Source organism: Miscanthus floridulus, chromosome 19 (genome assembly GCF_019320115.1).
Source record: "Miscanthus floridulus cultivar M001 chromosome 19, ASM1932011v1, whole genome shotgun sequence".
Lineage (NCBI taxonomy): Eukaryota > Viridiplantae > Streptophyta > Magnoliopsida > Poales > Poaceae > Miscanthus > Miscanthus floridulus.
In genome coordinates this window covers 83,927,433-83,940,405 of record NC_089598.1, presented here as the reverse complement: position 1 = coordinate 83,940,405, position 12,973 = coordinate 83,927,433, and the positions used below count along the sequence as shown (strand labels likewise).

The following is a 12,973-nucleotide window of genomic DNA, read 5'->3' as shown; positions in this document are numbered from 1 at the left end:
GAAGAAACCAAACCAAACATAGGCGAGAAGCCAGCTATGCACGTGTGGCACACGAGACTTCATTATCAACGTGATCAGCTTCAGAGAGAATTTGCTCCGAGAAGGTATGCCAAATGCCCCTAGTATCTGTTTGCTTGCTTGCGGTCATAACTCATGCATGCATGGACCGTTTTCTTGCATCAGCAATGATGGATCTCAGCTCTGTTAGCTTCATCGGTTTCAACGTTCACGTCGATGCAACAGATTATGTAGATTGACTAATTATTTAATTAATCATGTGTATTTATAGAGTAGCCGGCCGTGTTTTTATCTGGACAGCTAGCTTTAAGAGAGAAAAAAAGGAATCAGAGGCCTACAGGCCTAAACTGTAGGGAAGAAGAAAGATGGATCGAAAACCATTCACTTTTTCAATAGCATATGGATAGGATACGAGAAAAAGATAGAGAGAGAGGATTCTAGATGACTAAAATTGAAGATTGGAAGCACATACTGCTCAATTAAATACGGAGAGAATGCAAGCAGCATAATCACTACCGGAAACAGAGATGCAAAGACCCAAAAACACTCGGCAAAGGCTTTACCGAGTGTAACACTCGGCAAACAGCACACGGTATCTACAGAGTCGGCAAACAGCTATTTGCCGAGTGTTTTTTATCGCGCACTCGACAAATGGTTTGCCAAGTGTCAAATTTGACACTCGGCAAAAAAAAGTGGTTTGCCGAGTGCTTTTCCAAAATACACTCGGCAAAGGATTATTGTTTGCCGAGTGTTTTTGGAATTACACTCGGCAAACCTATTTTTCAAAGAAAAAAAATTCTCAGCATACTGTTACCGTTTGCCGAGTGTTTTTTGAAATTACACTCGGCAAACCTATTTTCCAAAGAAAAAAAATATTTGCAGGTCTTGATTGGAATTCTAGCAGCTCTGATTCTGTAAGGTAAGGATTCTTCCTGCTCACATAATGGACATAAATAACAAACAAAAACAATCATCCCTACAATCTTATTCAGATCCATTGTTCAGCGTCACGGCAGTCCCTCTTCCTCCCATGCATCCATCTCAAGCATATTTGCAGGTGCCAAGACCTGCAAGAATCAAGAACACCAGCCATGTCAGCCCGCCAACACAGTTGACAAGCAACGAGACACTCACAGTCACAGCAAGACAGTCTACTCACTGGGGTCAGTGATGGTGATGAGGCCGGTGCCGTTGAAGAAGCAGTTCCACGAGTTCCTGCCCCGGGCCTGGTAGTAGGCGTTCATGGCCACCGACGCCCGCGACAGGAGGCCTTCGTCTGGCCGGGCGCAGCCGCCAGTGCCCTGGATGGCGCCACAGTCGCTCTCGAAGCAGGCGAACTCTAGGTTAAGAAAGTTGATAGCTACAGCTGTTGTTGTTAAAGAATACCTTGTGTTGTTGATCTGAAAATCAAGGCTGCCAGCTGCCAGAACAAATTGCCGCTCACTGGCAATGGACTGACCTGCTGCACAGAAACAAATTTAGAGCAAAGCCAGGCATGCACTAGAGAGGAATCTGTAGGATGCTTACCTTGTCTTAGTGCTGCTGCTGCTGCTATTTGAAAACCAGGGAAGGCATGAACACTGACGACTGTCACTGCTGTACATATAGAGACATAGAAGGAACAGATGGGCACAAGCTGCTGGAAAAGAGAGATGAGAAAAATGTCGATTCAGAAAAACTAGCAGTAACAAACTCAGAAATTTTCATGCCATGAGTTACAAATAAAATAGTGAAGGAGAGTACGTCCAACATGAAGCAAAACGGCTGCTGCAATAAACAGCAGGTAACAAAGGCACAATTAAAAACACAATGCTATTGCAACAAGTGCTAAGAAGATACTTCTAAGTACACGCACGAATGGCTAGCTCACAAGCATGTAAGTTATGATGGTACTTAATGACATAGTAAAACAAACGAAAGTCCAATGTCTGTAGAAGGGGAGGGGCTAGATCTGGGGAAGAAGAAGGGGAGGGAGGAGGGGGGGGGGGCTAGATCCACGACGGAAGAAGAAGGGGAGGGAGGGGAGGGGCCGGATCCGCGGCCGCCGGCGGGGAAGAAGAAGGGGAGGGGCCGGATCCGGGAAGAAGAAGGGGAGGGAGGGGAGGGGAGGGGAGGGGCCGGATCCGCGGCCGCCGGAAGAAGAAGGGGAGGGAGGGAGGGGAGGGGCCGGCCGCCGGCGGGGAAGAAGAAGGGGAGGGAGGGGAGGGGCCGGCGTCGGCGGTGAAGAAGAACGGGAGGGAGGGGGCGGGTGCGGGAGGGGAGGGGCGGGTGCGGGGTGCTGGGGAGGGGAGGCCGGGGTGCGGGTGCGGAGGAGTGGGGCTAGGGAGGGGAGGGGCAGATTTTAGGGGCGGACAGTTTTTTTTTCTATATTTTTTGGGTTTGTCGAGTGTTGTTTCTGGACACTCGGCAAACCTGCTTTTTTATCGAGTGTTTTTTTATGACACTCGGTAAACTTCCTGTTTGCCGAGTGTTTTTTGTTTGACACTCGGCAAACTACCCTCTTTGCCGAGTGTTTTTAGTATAGCACCCGGTAAAGAATTTGTTTGCCGAGTGTTCAAAGGAATACACTCGACAAACGTAAAAACACTCGGTAAATTTGACGTTTCCGGTACTGAATAGATGTTCCAAAGATTTGGTGCTACGTGTGTGTGTCGAACTTTTCTCATCAGTTAAACAATATCAGACTCGTCAGTTACTAATAGATGTTACTACTTCTCTAGGATTGTAGGATTGTCTGCAAGTTCAGCCCCCATGCCAAGAGGCGAAGACAAATCCGTCCTCGCACCTGCAGATTCCGTGGCCCCGTCGCCAGCGCAGAGGGCTCAACCTTGGCAGCAAGCATCGGCGAACACGAACCTACGGCGGGAGTGCATCAGCAAGCAGCGTGAATCTTGAAGGCGTGCCTGTACCACCGTTTCAACGTCCAATTACATCAAACAGTGGAGAAGTACAGGACGCGTGGCTAAATGAGCTGCTAGAAATCATGGTGCAAGTTTCGTCTATTAAAAAGATTCGACGTCTACATGCTACACCCATGCCCCAACTGCCACATGTCCCCCCACATCCATCCTGGAATCTATCTGATGAAACTAATAAGTAAATAAATAAATCAAGAGTGATCCCATGGCGTCTGGATGAGAGCTCTCCCGCCCAAGATTAGATGAATACAACCTAATACAGTTTGCACTATGATCAGAACACCCCTTCAATCCTTTCCGAAGTCAGCGCTGTAGTGCGCACTGGACTCGAGCTTCTTAGCGTCGTTCAGCTTGCGCACGGCCTGAAACAATTCCATCATAAAGGGAAGGGGGAGGCACGGTTAGCACCAAGCAAGCTCTGTTTATAGAACAAAATTAGGGTATGCAAGTGCACCTTCATGAAGTCCTCGTGAATTACATAGTCACGCTCCGCTCGGATAGCAGCCAATGCCGGCTTCAGTGCAGACGTTGCGCAGATCGGCTCCGTTGAAGCCCTGTAATAGATCGCAAGGGCTAGGGTTCAGGAGATAGCTCCAAATCATGTTAAAGAGTTTACATAGCTAGATCGACTAAAGATTAACTCACTTCAGCTAGTTTGACTACAGCTTCATAGTCAATCTCGCTTCGCGATGCCAGCTGCATGGATCTTGAGGACCTCCATCCTCCCCTGTTCATTCGGCAGTGGGATCTCAATCTTCCTGTCCAACCGCCCAGGACGAAGGAGTGCGGGATCCAAAACATCAGGCCGGTTGGTTGCCATGATCATTTTCACCTATATAAACAAGACAAGAGTGTTTTTGTGAGACACTATGCAAGTAGACAGACAGCACTGAAAATATTAGGACAAGCAGTAAGGGACAACCAGCATCATCTTAATAAAGTCTATAGCTTTCTACACCAAAATTGTAAATCTGGAACTATCACTTGTTGGCAAGAAGGACAACATTGCAAATGACTGATTATGTAGCTGTATTCTGTGACTACTGTATGAGGGCAGAAGGATTGATTCGAACAAAGAATAATAATTCTCTTCTCACAAATTGTGAATCGCTTTTTGCATCATGCAAATGCAATATGAATCTACAGCAATTGATGAACGAATTTAGAAGAAAAAAAACTTTCATGTCACTATGTACCGGTTCCAAGAGATGAATAGCAGGCAATTAATATGAAAAAACCTTCTTAATATCATTTCCACAGAAAAGGCATACCTTCCCAAGTTCGTCGAATCCATCTAGCTGATTTAGAAGCTCCATCAATGTTCTCTGAATCTCACGATCTGCACTTGTGCCCTCACTAAATCTTCGGCCACCAATGGCATCAATTTCATCCATGAAAATGATGCATGGCTAGGCAGTGAGATCAAACCAAAGACAACACTTTAGAGAAATGACATTTACACAGATTATGCACTTCGATGTAAAAGATAGACAAATCATCCACGGGTGTGCATATTTCCAGTTTTTTTTCCAAGTAAACAAGCCTGCATGCTAACTAAAATGCAGAAGGTTGTTTCCCAATTTATCCTTGGCAATGTACATTTACTCATTTAGAGCTGGAGATGCTCTGCACTAATACCTTACTTCTACTTTCAGTCTCACTAATGAATGGACTCTTTATAGTTATCTCAAGTTCATGTTGACACCTTCCCCACAACAACAACAACAACAAAGCCTTTAAGTCCCAAACAAGTTAGGGTAGGCTAGAGTTGAAATCCAGCAGAAGCAATCAAGGTTCAGGCACGTGAATAGCTGTTTTCCAAGCACTCCTATCTAAGGCTAAGTCTTTGGGTATATTCCATCCTTTCAAGTCTCCTTTTATTGCCTCTACCCAAGTCAACTTCGGTCTTCCTCTGCCTCTCTTCACGTTACTATCCTGGATTAGGATTCCACTACGCACCGGTGCCTCTAGAGGTCTCCGTTGGACATGTCCAAACCATCTCATGTTGACACCTTCCCCAAGATAAATAAACGAGTCAGGATAGCTAGGTATACATACACAGATAAAAAAACAAAGCAAAGTTTACCTGATGCTCACGTGCATAGTTAAACATTTCACGAATTAAGCGTGCACTTTCACCAATATATTTATCAATGATAGCACTTGACACAACCTGTTCAAAAGGTCCACATCAATGAAAAAACAAATGCTTAATATGTCATAAGTTACTAGCAAAAGTTCCAGACCTTCAAGAAATTAGCATCAATGTTGCTAGCAATGGCTCTAGCTAGGAGTGTCTTCCCAGTTCCAGGTGGACCGTAGAGCAGCACACCCTTGAATGAGTAAAGTAACATTTAGTACACCCCAGGATCATGAAAATGGGCAGCCATCAATTTGAAGCTTTGAGATAACTATGTGATATTGTATTCCAAAGCAAATTTATTTCTTGAATTACCTTTGGCGGCTTAATTCCGACACGGAGAAACAATTCTGGGTTCATAAGTGGTAACTCAATGGATTCTCTGAGTTCCCTTATTTGATCTGACAACCCACCTACAGCTGAGTAACTAACATTGCCAGGATCTTCATGTAGCATGTTGTAAACCACAGGGTCAACCTGAGAAATAGGAATAAGAACAATAATGCATCAGGGATTAATAATATCCAAGTCATATATAGTAACTAATACAAGTTGACCAGGTTGCGATTGAGGGATGCAGGTGTCTAAAAAAGAAGGAAAGGCAAACTAGGCTGCTATAAAATACAACTCGACCAGGTCAGGATTGAGGGAAGCAAGTGTCTAAAAAAGGAAGGAAAGGTAAACTGGGCTGCTGTAATGATGGCCCCTCTAGCACATTGTCCACCTAGGTAGTCCTAAGTCCTAACTCTTCCTCTAGTCTACCCATCCTGATCTCTTTACTCTTTCTCTCTCCGCACCAAGGGAACCCCGCCACCTGCCACTAATCCATCAATCCCATCAACCCGACTCCTGTCATTACGGTCCAAACTATTAAGTTTGCAAATACACACCAACCACACAGGCTAAATTTAAAAAGTTAATCAAACATACACGGGACACATAAGCAAAACAATATGTAACAAACATATACCTCACGAGGTAGAGTGCACATGATGGTAAGTGTTGTCATGTCAAGAACAACTCGTGTACCAGCAATCAACTTTTCTTTGTCAACTTTACTTCGGCAGGCAACAACATAGCGTGGTCCACTGCTAGCCTTGACAATAACTTAAAAAAGGACATGTTTCAGTTACTTTGATAAAACTAGGTAAGTTATTAATCAGTTGAGAAGCAACAAGTCTTTAGCATGAGTGCAATAAAAGTTCATGTTTTTGTAAACTTCTAGGAAAAGGAATATGCAATTGAAGATCACATGAATAATCCATCTATGTTTCATTATTCCTAAAAATAAAGTTTTGCACAAACATAAGGATTTTTTCACTTACATTGTTCCTTGTCCAAAGGTCGAAGCACCTCACCGATAATTTGGCCAACACTTTGCAATGATTTTAGATCCTCTTCAGTTTTTTCCAAGTTCTTCTTTGCATTTTTTAGGTTCTCCCTCCCTGAGTGCAAATATACAAGTTCATCACAAAATCAAGATAACAAAAGTATCAGGTATATGCTATCAGTAAGAAAATGTCTGCTGTCACATCTATCAGTTAAAAGCATAACAAAACCTGTAACATTGAAATAAAATAGTACAAGCTTAAGTGAGTCAGTCACAAGAGAGACCACCCACTGATGGAGCATCGAGGAAATGGAGGAAAGAAGCTTGAGTCAATCAGCATGTCAACAGCGCCACACTTAAAGGTGCACCGAATAAGTCATTCACACGCAATAAATCATAGTACTTTGATACACAGTTTTGAAGTTACATAGGCCCATATTCATAAACCTCCTCCAAAACTAGTTTAGTAGCCCAAAATGCTGAATGGAGTGCTCTCGGACTACTAAAAGATGAAGTGCGACTATATATAACCAAATAACCAACCTGACCTGCCAAAAGACACTAAAACAACACGAAACTAGGACTCCAGCATGAAAGGTAGAGTGACTACCTAGAATCTCAATTACTGGAGCTAACAACTCTTATTTTTCCCCAAAACATTAACTCGAAACTAAACTCCAAAATATGTATCCTCGGCAGGTCCGGACACGGCACCCGCAGGCAATTACAGAATGAATGATCAGCAGCCATTAACAAAATGCAAGCTAACTGGAAAGAGGAAATCTACCAAGTGATCACCAAGCACTAACATCCAAAGATTTCTCCGACTTGTAAAACCCACCAGAGTTCATCTAAACCCTAGACGAGAACCTATTCTAACGCGAAAACTCTAAATGAGGCTGAACCGCCAAAAACATGCCACCCCTCAGACCCAAATTGAGGCGGCCAAAACCCTATCCCGCAGCCCTAGTACCGTAACATCCAGATCCCCCACGCGCGATCACCGCTTGCCAAAACCTCGACACCGAACACTACAGACGGACGGGGACATCCACGCACGGGGGAGACGGGCGGAAGAGGATGCGGCGGCGGTGGCGTGTTACCTGTTTTCACCCGCGCCTCGAGCTCCCGGCAGGTGAGGAGCTTCTTGCGGTAGTCGGTGACTGCGGTGCGCCGGCGCGCGTCCTCCCCGCCCTCCGCCATCCTCCTCCACCACCTCCCTCCGGGGTTCTACCCCTCGTCGGCTTCGGCTGTGGCGGTGGCGGTGGCGGTGGCGGCGGCGGCGCGAGGCTTTGCTTCTTGTAATCTTGTGCTTCTTCTCTCGCAAGGAGGAGAGGAGCGGAGGCGGACTCACCGGGGTCGAGCGAACCGGGGGAGAGCTGAGGTGGAAAAAGAATTGTAAACCGGATTTTTTTTACTACTAATAAGTAATAGTAAGTATATAAAAAAATAATCTCCCCTGTGATTATTTTTTTGAAAATCCCCCATGTTTGTAAATATAATATAAAATAAATAAATAGGATCGGATTTCGAGAATTTCTGATGGGGGCCTGCCTATGCCGTCGGTGGGCTTTTCCCGGTCATGGCTCGAAGGTTCCTTGAGCTGGACCAGCCCCGGCCCATATAACTTGGTGTCACAGCGAAACAGGCACCGCCCACCAGCCCAAAGTTTGTTTTTGCGGATCACCAGCCCAAAGTTTGCCCCCTTTTTTTACTCACGGCCACGGGAACTCCGAATCCCTATCATGATTTTTTTATGCGAATCCGTAGCATAAGCCGGAGAACGACCTCGGGCTCGGGGTTCCTGCTTTCGTTCCCTCTAGGTTCTCGCCAATGGCCATCCTGGGCAACTGCAAATTGCAACCGTGACATCACTAGGCCTCTTCAAATCTTTCTCCATGCTTGGCAATTGACGCAGAGCGCTTTCATCAACCGGAGCCCCAGGCCCCGCCCGCAGCTCTGTCCTCGGATGTTGGGTTTTTTTTAATCGTTTGTTGGTTTCGGTCAAAGCTGATTAATTAATTAATAATATTTTCCTCTCATACCTATCAATCAAACTCAACCAGACCGTATACAAACCGACACCGACGACGACGAGAGCTGTCAGTCCTGGTGAATAAAAATAAACTGCAAGGCGCGCTTTTGTCTTCATTCTTCGTTGTGGCCTGCTGTTCTTTCTTGTATATACCCGATGTATGCATTTTTCTAGTACATGTACTGTCGCTTTGGCTTTGCTCGTGTCGTGTCCTTTTGTTCTGAAGTCTGAACTGAACTGTACGAGACTCCAGCTCCGGTCCGTCGTTTATCAGTGTGATCGCTTTGTCGTAAACGAAGATTATAAGCTATAACAATATTTTTTTTCTCACATCAAACTAGCCAATAATAATAATTCATGATCATTTCAGCCGGTTACCATGTCAAACTCAGCTTTTAGACCTGGTCCATCTTTACAGGAGAACTTTTTTTTATATATCCTTCTTTATTATTTATAAAAATAAAGAATTTGGTAAAACAATACTCTCTAAGACTGACTCCAACAGAGTAGGCATAGCGTAACCCAAACCCAAAATACGTTGTACATAGTGTTTTAGCGGGACAAACAGTCACCAACAGTGTAGGCAAACACGTGGGAGGCGACGCCAAACGCAAATAAGGGTCTTCTCTTCGTCTTTTTGCGTCTCCACGCAGGGCCCACTGCCACGAGATCCGCACAGGAGCCCGGTCCGGCGAGAGCAGCGCCTTGGAGTCGTCGCACCGGAGCCGGCTCAACGCGGCGGCCGCGCGGGTGGCTGACCTCCTCGAGCTCACGCTCGCGGACGCAGGGCCCGCGCTCGCTGGTGCCGACGAGGGCGACGCGTCCGCTGCTGCGGTCACCGCACACCTTGGCGCCGGCGTCGCGCTCCTCGACGCCTGTAACGCCATCGCCGTGAGCCTCAACCGCCTCCGCAGGCACCGCCTCCTCGTGCGCCTCGCGCTCCACCTCCTCTCATCCTCCTTCTCGCCGTCCGGGTCCGCATGGGCTCGCGTGCACGCCACGCCCAGCGGCATCCCCATCCCCTCTGGCGCCACTCCCTTCGCTCTCGTTCGAGCAGCCCCGCGGGTGGCTCTCGGCGGCCGGCTAGGTGGGCACCTTCGATGAGGGCGTCCGCAGGCTTGCGTCGCGCTGGATGCCAGGACCGACGACGAGGTGGCGGTGCGCGCCGCGGCGCAGGAGGTGGAGAGGCGCACGGAGGAGCGCACGGCGCGGCGAGGCAGGTCCGTGGCGCTCGGAGGGCTTGGTGGGCGACATTCTGGTTTCTCTTTTGCGTCCTCTGTTGGAAAAGGGAAGTTTCGGGTGCCTAGCCATTCTGCTGTGCGCGACCCAATCTATCAAATGCGTCTCGCATTTTGGTTAGGGCCGTTGGAGACAGTCTAATGGCTTCTTTAATTAGATTTCCAATATTACTATCATTTATTTTGAATTTCTCGTTAACTAAAGATAGAGAGCGATATTGGCTCTCTAGACCTGTACATAAGATATATGGAACTTATCAAGCATGAAAAAAATAAAAAATGATTTTTGTTCAAACGGCACTCCGGGTGGCTAGCAGCTAGGGTGCTTTTGCGAGGAGCCCGCATGGCCTTGGCTTCTCCCCATCCCCATCGGCCGTCGCCGCGCGGTGGACGACCTTCCTCGACGCCGTCTGCTCCGAGGATGCCGGCGTCGCCATCACCTCTACCTCGCTCGCTGCGCTCCACAAGATCATTTCCCCTCACAGCTCCGCGCTCGGAGAGGTGTCGACGCGGGGAGGAGCATCTGCAGTTGCAACGCCACGCACTACGGCTGATCGGTGGAGAAGAAACAGAGGTTCCGACCATAGGAGATGTTCACCGGAGAAGAAACATGATGAACGATGAAGAGTTGGATGTTGAAAGCAAGGGTAGAAAAAACATTTAGTCCACTTTTCTCTCTTGAAATATGAGAAATAAATAAAATAATTAGTGCGGTGTGTGTGGATAAATAGACAAACTTTCATAACGGTAGTGGGCATATTTCGATGTTGGCGGTGTAAATTGGCAAATTCCATTGAAGTCGGATGTCCTGCTGCAAAAATTGTTTTTGTCTAATCTAATAATCTAGGAATGAAATTCACTATAGAGAACGCCTCAAGCCGACACTTAAAAAAAAAGAGTTTTACAATCGTGGGTTTATAAATTCATGGATATTAAGGGTTGTTTGGGACATCTTCACCAGCTCCAGATCCATCAAATTTTAATCCAGATCTAAAAAAATTTTACCAAACACCTCTGCCTTCACCGGTTCCACTGGTGGATCCATTCACCGAATTAGAGCAACTCCAACAGTTTCCCATCCCTCATCCCCATCCTTCATTTTTTGGCAAATTGAGAAAAAACAACCTCCAACAGTTTCCCATCCCTTCTCCCCATCTTTGGCAAGTTCGGAAAAAACGCCTCCTCAGCGCGCATATATGCGCGCGGGATACGACTTCGCATCCGGGGCTCTTCGTTTCTTAGCGGGGCTCTTCGTTCGCTTAGCGGGGCTCTTCGTTCGCTTAGCGGGTCTCTTCGTTTTGTTAATGGGTTTTTTTATTTTGCCAAGTCAAAAATGCCAAACTCTTGGAGATGGATTGTTTTTTTACTTGGCATATAATTTTGGGAGTTGGTAAATCACAAGATTTGCCAAGTAAAATTTGATAAACTCTTGAAGATGCTCTTAATGGAGCAACTCAAAGGTGATCCCCTAGATCCATCCTCAGTGGAGTCCGGGAAAATTACCCACCTACCTTACACAAAAATAACGCTTCCATTCGTTATGTTTCTCGTCTTTGTCTTGTCGTCGCGACCGCGCCTTCCCCGCCCGCGACCCGCGCCTGGCCGTCGCCGAAGCCCCGCTCGCGACTCGCCGGAGACCTCTGCCGGACCTGCGCGCCCCGGTCGCGACCTCCGCCAGCCCCGCCACACCCGCCCGCGCGCCATGGCTGGCCGAAGCCCCGTCCGCGGAGGCTCGCGAGCTCCCCAAGCCGCGCACCATGGCCGGCCGCGCGCCCGCCCACCCTGAGCGCGAGGAGCCAACGCCGTCCGCAGCGCCCTGAGCCCCCATCCCGCGCGCGACGCCCCTCCCCACCCGAGGTCGCTGCTCCGCCTCGCATCCTCGACGCTCGAGGGCAACCATGGCCGCCGGCGCGTCCTGCTACGGAAGGACAGCCGCACGACGCCCACCAGCCGGCCGTGCGCCGCCCCCCACTCCCCAGCGATGCTCCGCTCCGCTCTGATCTGATGAGTAGGAAGATGAAGATAGAGGGGATGAAGTGCCGACGTGTGGGACCCACGTGGAAGTGAAATAGAGATGAAGGTGGAGCTGTCCCAGAACACCTCCAGCTCTGTCAGCTCCGCTCTGCTCCACGGTTGATTAAGATCCACTTTTTTTTCTTGGTGGAGCTGTCCAAACAGATGCTAGAGCTCCTCTTTGGTTTGGCTCTGGCTCCGGCTCTTTAGAGAAGCCCTACCAAATGTTTCATAAGATGAGCTATTTTTAAGCGAAAAATATAGAAGAAGCCGGGGCTATTTTGGAACGGCTCCTCCCAAGAAGCCCACTGAGGACACGCCCTGACAAGCACTCCCTAAGGCCCCCTTTGGTTTGAAGGAATGGCAAATGAATTTTGGAGGATTGAGATTCCTATGGTTTTATTCCTATGGAGCCCTTTGGTTCACTGGAGAAACAAAGGAATAAATCCTTAGGATTCCATTCATGTGGCCTCGTTTTACAGGAAACCAAAAATGAGATCGAAGCTCTTGAAAACTTTCCTGGCGCGAAAAGGACAGCTCGCGCGCCTCACGCCCTCGCTCGTCTCCCGCTCGCTCGATTCGCTTCGCGCTTGTGTCTTTCAGAACATTTCCAGCCCAGTCGAAACAGAACATTTCCCCAATCCCCATCGCAAGCCAAGGGGCAACAGCGGCCGCCCCATCGCCGGGACGGCTGACAGACACCGTCGTCGGCGCAGGCGATGGCTGCGCCATCCCCGGTTGAGGCGTCGGCGGCGCCGTCACCTCTGCACGAGACGGCGCGAGGTCCTTCCCATCGCAGACCATCGAGTCGGCCTGCCTCAACGTCGGCGACCCAATCCGCCGGAACCCATCTCCGGCCACCTAGTTCGGCACTTGCAGCGACAACGCCGTACGGAATCGTGCATCCGCGAGTTCCTCCGTCATCCAGGTACTTTCCTTTTCCCCATCTACAAGTGCGTTATTCTTCCCCATCAGAAGCGAGTCGGAGGCAGAGCTCCCCATGCGACCGCACGACATCCCGAGGACGAGGCCCCAGCGGCAGCTGCTGCCGCCACGCCGCTCGCCCTAGCCCTGCCCCGCGCTCGCGCCGCTCGCTGCAGCCCTAACCATGCCGCGCACTGGCGCCGCCATGCCGTGCCGCTCGCCATACCCAGCAGGCCGCCACAGCGCCACTCGCTAGCAGGTTGTAGCCATGGAAGAGGAGGATTTGGGGGTGGGGGATGGTTGTGGCGAGCAGACAAGAGGCGCAACAGCAAGTGCCGCTGGCCACGGGCTTGGCCG

At 48.7% G+C, this 12,973-nt stretch overlaps 1 pseudogene; it reads right to left on the bottom strand.

Moving 5' to 3' along the window:
* Positions 1-2,996: 2,996 nt before the first annotated feature.
* LOC136527806 (26S proteasome regulatory subunit S10B homolog B-like) lies at positions 2,997-7,775 on the bottom strand (annotated as a pseudogene).
* Positions 7,776-12,973: the final 5,198 nt, after the last annotated feature.